Here is a 13,669-nt window from a genome sequence, read left to right as displayed (position 1 = left end):
AATTAGTTGTGTCTAGTGGAGTGCAATTGATTTTTTCCTCATTTTGCATATATTTGTAATTTCATTTCGACGTTCCTTATCTGCCTATATATGTGTGGTGCTTTGAATTCTCCTTGGAACAGGTTGTAATGTCTTACTGGTTCCCTCATTAATTAATGAGTTAAATAAAATCTTAGACATGTGTTCATTTTGTATTTGCAAGAGAGTCATGTTTGTACCTTCTTTGCAAAATTCTCTTTTAATAGATTCTTGGGCTGGGTTCTGTGGCTGGTGTTTTGGTATATTCTGATATTCTTAATCCTCTTCACCCCCACCAAACCTAGTCCCTCAGCATCTTTCATGCACTCTGTTTTATTTTTAGAAAACAAATTGAAAGAAGATATCAGTAATAATAGTAATGCAACATCATCTACTGGGTGCTAATTAGCTAGACACAGTACACACCTGACCCATTCAACCTTCCTAACCCCACCCTGTTGAAATGAATGTGATTAGACTCATTTTACAAATGTGAAAACTGAGGTTTGGAGTGATTCAATATTGTTTCCAAATTTGCCTATCTGGAAAGTGGCAGAGACTGGATATGAGCTCAGGTTGAATTCCCAAGCTGGTATCTATTTCCCAATTTTTTCAAAAGTTAATGGCCTGTTGTGGCCATGACGCCATTTCTTTTAGGGATATTCTCACATTAACAGAGAATTTTGAGACTCAAACTTTAACCCAAAAGGATGAATTCCTACTGGGATCTCAGACTTTTTTGGTGCCACTGGTGTGAGACACTTCCTCAGGAGACAGTTTCAATCGTCATGGAAATTGTGACTTGCCTATTTAGCTTATGAGTCTAGTTAGCTCTGCTCTGCGAACAATAACTGGATGGTAGAAAGATCTCTGATGGCCAGAGAACAAGCTTTTAGTCCCATCTCTCCTAAAGACCCTGATGCTGGGAAATATTGAGGGCAGAGGAGAAGGGGGTGATAGAGGATGAGATGATGGGATGGAATCATTGACTCAATGGACATGAGTGTGAGCAAACTCTGCAAGAGAGTGAAGAACAGGGAAGCCTGGCTTGCTACAGTCCATGAGGTCGCAAAGAATCAGACACAACTTAGCGAATGACTACCAACTCCTAATGACTGGGCTTCCCAGGTGGCACTAGTGGTAAAGCATCCTCCTGCCAATGCAAGAGATGCAGGAGACATGGGTTTGATCCCTGGGTCAGGGAGATCCCCTGGAGGAGAAAATGGCAACCCACTCCAGTCTTCTTGCCTGGAGAATTCCATGGACAGAGGAGCCTGGTGGGATACAGTCCATGGGGTTGCAAAGAATCGGACTCGACTGAGCGACTGAGTAGACACTCTTAATGACTAACTATGGGACATACCAAAATAGGGCCAGGAAGGTCTTTGTTACTCACTACTCATCTAATTGATGAAGAAATTGAGGGTCCAATAAATGGCTCTGACTTTCAGGGGATCTGCTTGCTAACACAACACATATCATGGAAAGCATTCAGAGAGCAGTGATGCCGAGGCAAAGGAGACAGCCAGGGAAGTGGAAAGTGTCTGAGGTTTGGGCTTGAAACTCTGAGGGTTGAGGGCTGGCTCTTCTGTGTGATGATGAATCTGTTACTTTGGCTCTTTTCACTTAAGGGGTCTCATCTTTAAACTCCAGGCTATAAGGTTTCCAGGATTTTTCTAGCACTGAAAATCTTTGATCCTCTGAAATGGGTGCATTGCAAAGTTTATTAGTGTTGACTCTAAATCTTATTACCTGTGGTGAAAAGCCAAATATCTCCTTTGTTCCATCACCGTGTACTTGGAGTTTTCACATAATTGCCTTATTTAATCCTTTTTAATGATTTCTGATCTCCAGTAGCATCTTGGGCACCTACCAACCTGGGGAGTTCATCTTTCAGTGTCCTATCTTTTTGCCTTTTCATACTGCTCATGGGGTTCTCAAGGCAGGAATACTGAATGGTTTGCCATTCCCTTCTCCAGTGGATCACGTTTTGTCAGAACTCTCCACCATGACCCGTCCGTCTTGGGTAGCCCTACATGGCATGGCTCATAGTTTCATTGAGTTAGACAAGGCTGTGGGCCATGTGATTAGATTGGTTAGTTTTCTGTGAGTGTGGTTTTAGGTCTGTCTGCCCTCTGATGGAAACAGTGGAAACAGTGGCAGACTTTGTTTTCTTGGGCTCCAAAATCACTGCAGATGGTGACTGTAGCCATGAAATAAAAAGATGCTTACTCCTTGAAAGAAAAGTTATGACCAACATAGACAGCAGGTTAAAAAGCAGAGATATTACTTTGCCAACAAAGGTCCATCTAGTCAAGGCTATGGTTTTTCCAGTAGTCATGTATGGATGTGAGATTTGGACTTTAAAGAAAACTGAGCTCCTAAGAATTGATGCTTTTGAACTGTGGTGTTAAAGACTCTTGAGAGTCCCTTGGACTGCAAGGAGATCCAACCAGTCCATCCTAAAGGAAATCAGTCCTGAATGTTCATTGGAAGGACTGATGTTGAAGCTGAAATTCCAATAATTTGGCCATCTGATGCGAACAGCTGACTCATTGGAAAAGACCCTGATGCTGGGAAAGATTGAGGGCAGGAGGAGAAGGGGACAACAGAGGATGAGATGGTTGGATGGTATCACCGACTCAATGGACAAGAGTTTGAGTAAACTCCTGGAGCTGGTGATGGACAGGGAGGCCTGGCATGCTGCAGTCCATGGGGTTGCAAAGAGTTGGACATGACTGAGTGACTGAACTGAACTGAACTGAATGATTTCTGAATTCTCTCAGCTGAGTTTTCTGTACATGTTTTAGAGATGAAGAAACTCTAAAATGAGGGAAAGAGGGATTTAGTCATCTACTCAAATGCTCTGTGTAATTTCCAGGGCCCCTGAAAGTTGATTTTTGGAAGGAGGAGCTCCTGGACAAGGCCTGCGGCCTCAGGGATGTGCCAAGTCCTCAACACTGTCATGAAAATGAAGCATGCCCTCTAATTGTGCTTTTAGTAACTTGCAAATGAAAACAATTGAGAAAACTATTTGAAGGTGTTCTCTAGCTAAGAAGGTAAAAGTTGGCTTCATCTCAAAAAATGGCTTTAATAATACCTGCCTTGCAAGGAGGTTCTGAGAACTAAATGAGATAATGTCAACAGAAACCTCTAGGACACTGTGGGGCACATGTTAGATACCCCCAAAGATGAGCTTTTGAGAGTTATTACCCTAAATTAGATCTTACTCTTAATACTGTGGTTGTTATGTTGTAGGTCCTACTATTCAGACAGCTTAAAAGAAATCTGCTTGGGATACCCATCAATGAGGCTGCCTTTGCCAACAGGCATTCAGCTCCTGCATTGGGTATCAATACAATAGCCCTATGACTATAACTCACTTATATCTAATTTAAAATAAAATAAAGCTCCTCTAGAGGAAAACAATCACCTAATAGCATAGAGAATACAAAGTTGGTGATCGACTTGGGCAAGAGGCACATCTGTCTCCTTAATTTAAGCTGTTGGATTTGATGGTGTGTTTTCAGTCTACAGGACTTCATAGAACCATGTGTGTGTATGTGTGCACCCAGTCATGTCTGACTCTTTGTGATCCCATGGACTGTAGCCTGCCAGTCTCCTCTGTCCATGGAATTTTCCAGGCCAGAGTACTGGAGCAGAACCATAGAGATTTTTTTTTTAAACTTTTCCTTTTTTAGCATAAAACTAATACATTCATACAATAAATATGTCAAGCAGAATATGACTTTATAAAATGAAAACTGCTGTGTAGACTAGTTTTTTCCTCTAACCACCCCCACCCTACCCTTCCAAAATAATCCTGTTAGCCATTTTTGGGACACTTCTAAAAATTTTTGATGCACCTATAGATGTAGGGCTTCCCAGGTGGCACTAGTGGTAAAGAACCTACCTGCCAATGTAGGAGATACAAGAGACACGGGTTTGATCCCTGGGTTGGGAAGATCCTCTGGAGGAGGGCATGGCAACCCACTCCAGTATTCTTGCCTGGATAATCCCATGGACAGAGGAGCTTGGTAGGCTACAGTCCACAGAGTTGCAAAGAGTCAGACACAACTGAAGTGACTTTGGACACAAGCACGCACCCCTAAATGTATTTCTGTCTATACCTTCTTTGAAAAAAAAAACTAATAGGATCATATTATTCCATACCTTGGTTTTTCTGTTAATAATATATCATAAAGATTATTCTTTATCAACTCATCTTTATACATTTTATTCTTGTTAATGTTGACATAGTATTACAGGTATGAATATTCTATAATTTATTTAATTTGTCCCTTCTTGATGGTTACCTAGGTTATTTCCTCCTTTTCTTCAAGTTCAAATCATACAGCAATGAACAGCCCTGTAATGTATTTGGTGATAGTTGTGGGAGTATCACTAGGGTTGTGTGTGGACTCATATTGGACTGCCAATCATTATGGGATGGACTGGGGGCTTGAGGGTGCCCCAAAGACCACCTGTGACTCATGTGTGTGTGTGTGTGTGTGTGTGTGTGTGTGTGTGTGTGTGTGTGTGTTTGTGTGTGACCTTGGGCAAGTATTTGGCAAATGGAGACACTGTGGACTATAGCCTGCCAGGCTCCTCTGTCCATGAGATTTTCCAGGCAAGAATACCTTCTCCAGCGGATCTTCCCAACCTAGGAGTTGAACCTGGGTCTCTTGCACTGCAGGTAGACTCTTTACCATCTGAGCCACTAGGGAAGCCCAGAGACAACATACTTATCTCAAATTCTTACAACAGTTATGTAAAGGGTCAGGGGTCTGCTTTTATCACCTGTGCCCTATACCTACTCCAGTCCTTTGCACTTAGTGGGTATCAATGACAGCTCCTTGAAAGGGGATTGAATGAAATATTTGTTAAGCTGGGTGAGTCGGACTTTGACAAGGGACCAACTAGAGAATGGGGGGATGCTGTGTGTTTGTCTGCTAGAGGGGCTGAGATGAGGAGCAAGGTTTGAAAAAAGGGGAGTCCCCCCAACAAAACACATTTTAAAACAGAAAATCCATCAAGGATTGTGCCTGATCCTCAGTGGAGAGGCAAGAAAGTCTAAGAAAAAGACATTGAATTTTTGGACTGGCCAAAAAGTTTGTTCGGGTTTCTCAGCTTCAGTTCAGTTCAGTCGCTCAGTTGTGTCTGATTCTTTGAGACCCCATGAATCGCAGCACGCCAGGCCTCCCTGTCCATCACCAACTCCCAGAGTTTACTCAAACTCATGCCCATCGAGTCAGTGATGCCATCCAGCCATCTCATCCTCTGTCATCCCCTTCTCCTCCTGCCCCCAATCCCTTCCAGCATCAGGGTCTTTTCCAGTGAGTCAACTCTTTGCATGAGGTGGCTAAAGTATTGGAATTTCAGCTTCAGCATCAGTCCTTCCAATGAACACCCAGGACTGATCCCCTTTAGGATGGACTGGTTGGATCTCCTCGCAGTCCAAGGGACTCTCAAGAGTCTTTTCCAACACCATAGTTCAAAAGCATCAATTCTTCGGCGCTCAGCTTTCTTCACAGTCCAACTCCCAAATCTATACATGACCACTGGAAAAACCATAGCCTTGACCAGACGGATCTTTGTTGGTAAAGTAATGCCTCTGCTTTTTAATATGCTATCTAGGTTGGTCATAAGTTTCCTTCCAAGAAGTAAGCATCTTTTAATTTTGTGGCTACAATCACCATCTGCAGTGGTTTTGGAGCCCCCCAAAAATAAAGTCTGACACTGTTTCCACTGTTTCCCCATCTATTTCCCATGAAGTGATGGGACCAGATGCCATGATCTTAGTTTTCTGAATGTTGAGCTTTAAGCCAACTTTTTCACTCTCCTCTTTCACTTTCTTTTTTTTTTCCCAATTATTTTTATTAGTTGGAGGCTAATTACTTTACAATATTGTAGTGGTTTTTGCCATACATTGACGTGAATCAGCCATGGACTTACATGTGTTCCCCATCCTGAACCCCCCCTCCCACCTCCCTCCCCATCCCATCCCTCTGGGTCATCCCAGTGCACCAGCCCTGAGCACTTGTCTCATGCATCCAACCTGAACTCTATGGGAGAAGGCAAGGGTGGGATGATCTGAGAGAGCAGCTCTTTCACTTTCATCAAGAGACTTTTTAGTTCCCTTCATTTTCTTCCATAAGGGTGGTATCATCTGCATTTCTGAGGTTATTGATATTTCTCCCAGCAATCTTGATTCCAGCTTGTGCTTCTTCCAGCCCAGTGTTTCTCATGATGTACTCTGCATATAAGTTAAATAAGCAGGTGACAATATACATCCTTGACGTACTCCTTTTCCTATTTGGAACCAGTCTGTTGTTCCATGTCCAGTTCTAACTGTTGCTTCCTGACCTGCATACAGGTTTCTCAAGAGGCAAGTCAGATGGTCTGGTCTTACAGAAAAACCCGAACAGATTTTTGGCCAATCTAATACTACCAATCTCCTTTCCATCAGAAGGTATTTGGTCTAATTGCTTTGTACTGACAGATGAGTGAAGTGAGACACCATCTACATTCTACAGTCCCCACAACATAAAAATGCATGGCTGAAATCTCAATATTACAGAGTACTAGAGTTTGATACCCTCAAAAGGAAAGATGTATTAAAGATGTTACTATTTAGAGGATTTTGATTGATGTTCACTGTTGTTTCTTTGCATTCTATGAAGGCCTTTATTTGCTCACCTCAGAACATGCTATTGTAGTTTTAGATTAACCATTTTAAAGTCACCTGGTTGGGGATTTGATGCTTCATGAGAATGAAGGAACAAAATGAAACAACCTCTGGGAAACATGTTCCCACTAATGTGGGATTGGTAATTGTTCTCTGTGTTATTATTTCACAACTGGGTCAGTTCAATGTTTGCAAAAATTTAAGTTTCTCTACCTTGCTCTTTTTGACTCTGGGGGTCACAGCATAAAATGGAGTAAGAAATGTGGCCTAGAGAAATAGAGTTAAGAGTTAAAATAAAGTAAGAATGATAAAATATATTTGTTGTTGTTGTTTAGCCACTAAGTCATGACTGACTCTTTGTGACCCCATGGACTGAAGCCTGCCAGGCTCCTCTGTCCATGGTATTTCTTAGGTAAGAATACTGGAGTAGGTTGCTATTTCCTACTCCAGGAGATCTTCCTGACCCAGGGAATTGAACCCGCATCTCCTGTGTCTCCTACATTGGCAGGTGGATTCTTTACCACTGTGCCACCTAAGAAGCCATGTTTAAATCTACTTATTTCTAAAATACCTTTTGAATTTGAACATACTTATGTATTTTATTTCCAGGTGGCTCAGTGGTAAAGTATCTGCCTGCAATGCATGAGACGTGAATTCAGCCCCTGGGTCAAGAAGATCCCCTGGAGAAGGAAATGGCAACCCAATCCAGTGTTTTTGCCTGGGAAATCCAGAGGAGGAGGAGCCTGGTGGGCTACAATCCTTGTGGCCGCAAAGAGTTGGACACGACTGAGTGACTGAGCACACATGCAGATTTAAGCATGTGAGGAATAAAATAGATTTGTATAGAAAAGCAAAAGTACAAAAATAGTGGAGAAATAGATCTGTTCATTTAACACCCATTGGTGTAAATGTTTGATTCTCCTGCATAATTTAGACACAAAAGCATAGTGTGTTTTATTCACTCTCAAAAGAAAACCAAATGGTATTAAGGTTTTCCCCAAGGAAGGTCTTCAAGGGCATCAAAAGAGTTGGCCCAGGACTTATCCCCACAGAATAATAAGACGGTCCTGCTGGGTCTATGTGTATGTCAGGGAGAGAAAGAGAGGAGTAGAGACTACTCTGAGGGGTGGTGGAAACCTGCATGGAGTCAAGACAAGGAAAAAAAAGAGGAGTTTTTTGTTTTGCTTGTATCTGCATATGTAATATATGGCTGGGTTTTTTTAGAGCATCTGGCTTCCCTGGTGGCTCAGCGGATAAAGAGTCTGCTTGCCAATACAGGAGAAGTAAGAGACATGGGTTCCATCCTTGCGTCGGTAAGATCCACTGGAGGAGGAAATGGCAACCCACTCCAGTATTCTTGCGTGAAAAATCCCACGGACAGGGTCGCAAAGAGTCAGACACGACAGAGCAACTACACAGACAGACCAGGAGGGTCTATAAATGTAGTGTTTCTCTCATTTATAAATAGTTGGATAGTGGCAGTTTTGTATCTCTTCTGTTTCTCTGTCTATATGCAGTGGATTTCAACCTATATGCACATTAGAATCACTTGGGGAAGTTTTATAAAATAGGTTGCCTTACTATACACCCGTTAAATCAGAAATTCTGGGAAGTGGAACTTGGGCATTTTTTTTTTTAAAAGCTTCCCAAGTGATTCTGATGCACAGTGAAAATTACCCAGTGGCCCAGAAGTTTTGCTCTAAGTGCAGGACTTGTAACTTCAATTAGGATCATAGCCAGAAACCTACTTCTGGGTAAAGATGTGGTACATCCTATATATTGCAACAGTGTATGGGTTTTGGTGACCCAAGGAGGACCCAAGAGACCCTGTGTCTTACTACAGGTGAGGTCTTGAGCACATTTACTGTTTATCTGAACCTCACTTTTTGCACTTGTAAATTGGAGAAAACATCCACTTAATTATGTCATTGAAAGGATTAAGTGAGGATCAAAAAGTTATCTGGTAGAAGTTGCCATTTATTCAATGTTTTCCATTTGTTCACTAGACTCTGTGCCACCAAAACCTAGTAAAGATGTTTAAGACATTCATCAAGTCTAAAAACACAAAACTGGGAGGTATAGCTGATTTAAGAGATGTTAGAATCAAAATTCCAAAAAGTTTGACAGTCCAGAAGGATGGCCAACACTTACAAGATAAATTTGGGGACTTGAACTTAAAATGTAATAAAAAATAAATATAGAGTCACGATTTATACTAGGGTAGGATACGAGAGTAGTTCCTGTGCAAAAGGTTAGGGAGTTTCACTGACAACAAATATAATAAGAGGCAGCTGTACAGTGTGACTGTTAAGGAAGCTGATGTGCTTGGAGGCTGAATGAAGATAAATGTAGAATGTATGTCTCATGTGGTCATAGACTCTCTGGGCCTTGCCCTGGACTGAATCCCATTTTTTTTCTTTTTTTAAAAAATAATTTTATTTGTTTATTTATTTATGACTGTGCTGTGTCTTTGTTCCTGCACCGACTTTTCTCTAGTTGTGGTGAGCGGGAGCTACTCTCCAGTTGTGGTGCACGGGCTTCTCATTGCAGTGGCTTCTCTTGTTGTGGGGCACGAGCTCCAGGGGCATGGGCATCAGTAGTTGTGGTTCCTGGGCTTTAGAGCTTGGGCTCAGTAATTGTGGTGCACGGGCTTAGTTGCTTCACGTTGTGTGGGATCTTCCCGGATCAGGAGTCAAACTTATGTCTCCTGCATTGGCAGATGGATTCTTTATCACTGAGCCACCAGGAAAGCCCTAAATCCCATTTTTTAAAAGCTCATTTATTTCTACAACAAGATTTACTGAAAACCTTTAATACTATTTGCCAGGCCTTGTTGTAGGCTCTGAAAATTCAACCTCTTTGCCCCCTTGTAGCTCAAATTCCATGGGGGAAGGGGGTTGGGAGGAGACAATACACAAAGAAATAAATTACATGAGCTGTTAGAAAGAGATGAGAGTTTTGGAAAAAAATAAAAAGGGAAGGGGGAAGGTAGTGCTGAAGTGCAAGGGATTATTTGCAATTTTAAATAGGGTGAAAAGGGGTGGCTTCATTGAAAAAGTGACTTGGGCAAAGATTTGATAGCAGTAAAGAACAAGAGACATGGATCTCTAGGGGAAGAAGACTCCAGGCAGAGGGAACCACAAATGCAAAGACCTTGATGGGGGATGTGCCTCTTTTATTCAAGAAAAATGAAAGAAGCCCTAATTGAAATATCATGTTCAGTCCTAGGCCTAATCTTTACTCTTTTTAGCTGAATGTGAAAGTAAAATATTTGGAGACAAAGGATGTGAAAAATACAAAAATGTTTGAAGATGGTGTAAATTACCCACTATTCAAGTATTCCTGATATTTTGGCATATTTCCTTTCAGTATATAAGTAGGCCGACATGCAGAAGTAGCACAAAATAGCGAAGTTGAATTGAGATTTGTCTTCTAGGGGCTCTCTGGGGCTCCGTTTCTAGTTCTAGTGATTCAATTCTGCATTCTTGTCATGTGGTATTCAAATTTGGGCCTAAGTATACTTTCAAATTTCTACTGGTTGACTCTAGCCTTTGAGGTTCCATTCACATAGCTGAAATCATAGATGTTTATGCTATATATATACTTTACATTCAGGGTTTATAATTTTTAAGTGCTTGCCACTTTGGCAGATGAAAAATTCTCTCATACTTTCAGCTGTCTTTACTGTTGACATTGAGCATTCTTTCCTATGTTTCTTGAGCACTTATTATTCTTGTCTTTTTCCTGCTTACCAATAACCCTTTATAAAATGTGGCACCTAAACCACAGCATTTCTAGAAGATGCTGTGTTGAATGGTGAAGACTCTCACCTTTCATTCTAGGTTGTAATCTTTAATGGCTGGTTGCTACCAAAAATGGCCATCACAATTCCTCCCAGCCACGTGCCCTTTTGTGATATGACTTTGCCCCTCCTCCTGCCAAGAAGCCAAGTTGATTTTCCCTCCCTTGAATTCTGCCTGGCCTCATGACTTACTGCGACCAACAGAATGTGGAAGAAGTGACGATGTGACTTCCCAGCATGTCTTTATGTAGAGAGATTTTTCTAGAAGTTTGGGACTGAGTTTCCCAGAGCCACTGAATCTCATGCCATTCCTCAGGCCTGCTTGTTCAGCCTTTCCTTCAATTCTGCAAAGTCATTTTGCTTAGAGTTAGCCAGGATTGATGTCTGTGGCTTGTGACTGAAGGAGAGGCTAAACAGGATAAAATCCCAAATTGTTAATAATCTGAGTAGATTAGGAAGCCAGCAGTGTCGACCTTATAGGTTGGCATGGACCAGACATGATACAGTTTATTTTAAACATCATTCTGGTCTCTGTGCTTCCTCTTCTGAATGCTTCCTCAGTTCAGTTCAGTTCAGTTCAGTTCAGTTCAGTTCAGTTCAATCACTCAGTCCTGTCCAACTCTTTGCTACCCCATGGACTGCAGCATGCCAGGCTTCCTTGTCCATCACCAACTCCTGGAGCTTACTCAAACTCATGTCCATTGAATTGCTGATGCCATCCAACCATCTCATCATCTGTTGTCTGCTTCTCCTCCCACCTCTTCACCAGGACCCAGTGACCCACAGAGACTGAGACAGAACTGTGTTTGAGTGTCTCCTGCAGAGTTATGTGTCAGCAGTGGACTGCTGCAGGGGCAGAGGCTCTGGGTGTAGTAGACCTGGGTATGACATAAGCCCTCTTGGAGGAGGTTGCCATTAACTCCACCACAGAGGTGTCAGAACTTACACAGGACTGAGGAAACAGACTCTTGGAGGGCACAAACAAAAGATTGTGTGCCCCAGGACCCAGGAGAAAGGAGCAGTGACCCCACAAAAGACTGACCCAGACTTGCCCATGAGTGTCCAGGAGTCTCCTGTGGAGAGTGGGTTGGCAGTGGCCTGCTTCAGGGTTGGGGGCACTGAGTGTGGCAATGCATGCACGGGACCTTTTGAAGGAGGTTGCCATTATTTTCATTACTTCCACCATAGTTTGGCCTCAGGTCAAATAACAGGGAGGGAACACAGCCCCGCCCACCAAGAGAACGTTTCCTGGCTCCCCCATAACCCACTTATGGGTGCACTCTAGAGTTCAGTGAGAGATGATGTTCTTGGCCTGGAGTAAGGGCAGAGAAGTTTCATAAAATGAGCCTTCTCACTCCTAACTCTCTGCTGTAGGCAGGAGAGAGAACTTGGTGGCCTGTTTCCCCTACTCTGCTGCCCTCCCAGTAGAGTTGGTCTTGATCTGCCCCCGTTTCCTGAGTGGTGTAAGTTATAGGAGATCTTTTAATACACACTGATTCCACCAGTTAGAAAACATGATTCACTGAGTCTTGCAATTTGACCAAGAAGATTAGTCCTCATTCTTTTGGGTAGAGTAAAAAGCCTTGATTTTGATATATCTCTCCAAGAGGAATGAAGGATGGAAATAAGAGGGAAGCCTTACTTGTCTTTTAAAGTCAGCAGAAGGTTTCTAGAGTTGCATCAATTGGCCAGCCCTCAGTTCATCCTTCCACTCTTCTCCTATTTTTCTGTGCCTGCTGGAGGAAAAATTTCACCTCTAATTGTAGGTTCTCCAGGCCAGCTAGCCAGATTTGTAAGGCTTCCAGGGAGAGGATACAATAAATACCCATTACCAGAAGTAATCAGAGACTGAGGGCAAAGAGGAATTTTCCCCCTTAGCAACATACTCTTGTGAGGACTGAGTTCTCTGGGCTGAGGCATGAGCTGGGGGCTCTGTGGGTAACCTGGAGAATAGTCCTTCATGGCTTGGGGCTGCAAATGAGTACAGGAGCCTGCCTCATTCTTGTTCAAGTTCCAGAACGGAAATTAGGTAGACAGAGAAAGGATTTGAGAGGTTGTTTTCCCAGGAGGATCTCCTCCTGTGGGTGCCCTAAATTTCTTGCTCAGCTCATATATTTTTGCCCTCAGCTCATATCTGAGCTCTGATCCAATCCCTTACTAGATTGGATCTAGTGGCTAGAACAGGGATATAGAGCACCTTAATGATGGTAAGTAGAGAAGGAAACTTGTGGTTATTGTTGTTTAGTCACTTAGTTGTGTCCAACTCTTTGTGACCCCATGGACTGCAGCGTGCCAGGCTTCCCTGTCCTTCACTATCTCCTGGAGTTTGATCAGATTCATGTCCAGTGAGTCAGTGATGCTATCTGTCTAACCATCTTGTCCTCTGCTGCCCTCTTGGGCTGCCTTTATCCTTGGATGGTGGAAGGGCCCATGAGTCCTCAGAGTTTCACCCTTATAGAGTCCACTGTGATGTCCTTCAGGTGGGCTCCAGTGCCTTCAGTCCTATCCCTGTATTATATTAATATTTCCATTCAAGTTCCTGGACATTTATCAGCTCCCCTCCCATGCACTACAATCTTACAATTTTACTTCAGGAGAGAGTGTTAGAAGCTATCTATATAGCTGCTCCATTTTACAGACGTGGAAACTAGGAGTAGAGCTTAGAACTGCACAGCGTAAGTTGGGATCCTGAGGTCACCTTCCATGACAGTAAAATAATTCTGTAAGTGAAACATTTTAGGAAGGGAGGGTTGTAGTGAAGTCCCAAAGAAGAAATATGTAATTGCCAAGGTCAGTGTAAGATCCTTATGTAAATGGAATAATACAATATAGATTATTTTTGTGCCTGGCTTATCTAGCTACAAATAATGCTTTTTTTTTTTTCGGCCATTCTGTGAAGCTTGTGGGATCTTAGTTCCTTTGACCGGGGATTGAACCCATGCCCACTGCAATGCAAGTGCAGAGTTCTAACTACTGGACTGCCAGGGAAGTCCCATACAAATAATGTTTTTGAGAGTACATTTCTTTCTATTGCTGAATGATATTCCATTGTATGGCTATACCTCAGTTTGTTCATCCATTCGCTTGTTGATGTACTTTATAGGTTGTCTCTGACTTTTGTCTGTTTTGAATAAAGCTACTATAAATATTGATGTGCCGGT

The sequence above is a fragment of the Dama dama genome, chromosome X, assembly GCF_033118175.1.
Source record: "Dama dama isolate Ldn47 chromosome X, ASM3311817v1, whole genome shotgun sequence".
NCBI classification, from domain to species: domain Eukaryota; kingdom Metazoa; phylum Chordata; class Mammalia; order Artiodactyla; family Cervidae; genus Dama; species Dama dama.
This window is presented reverse-complemented; position numbering follows the sequence as displayed.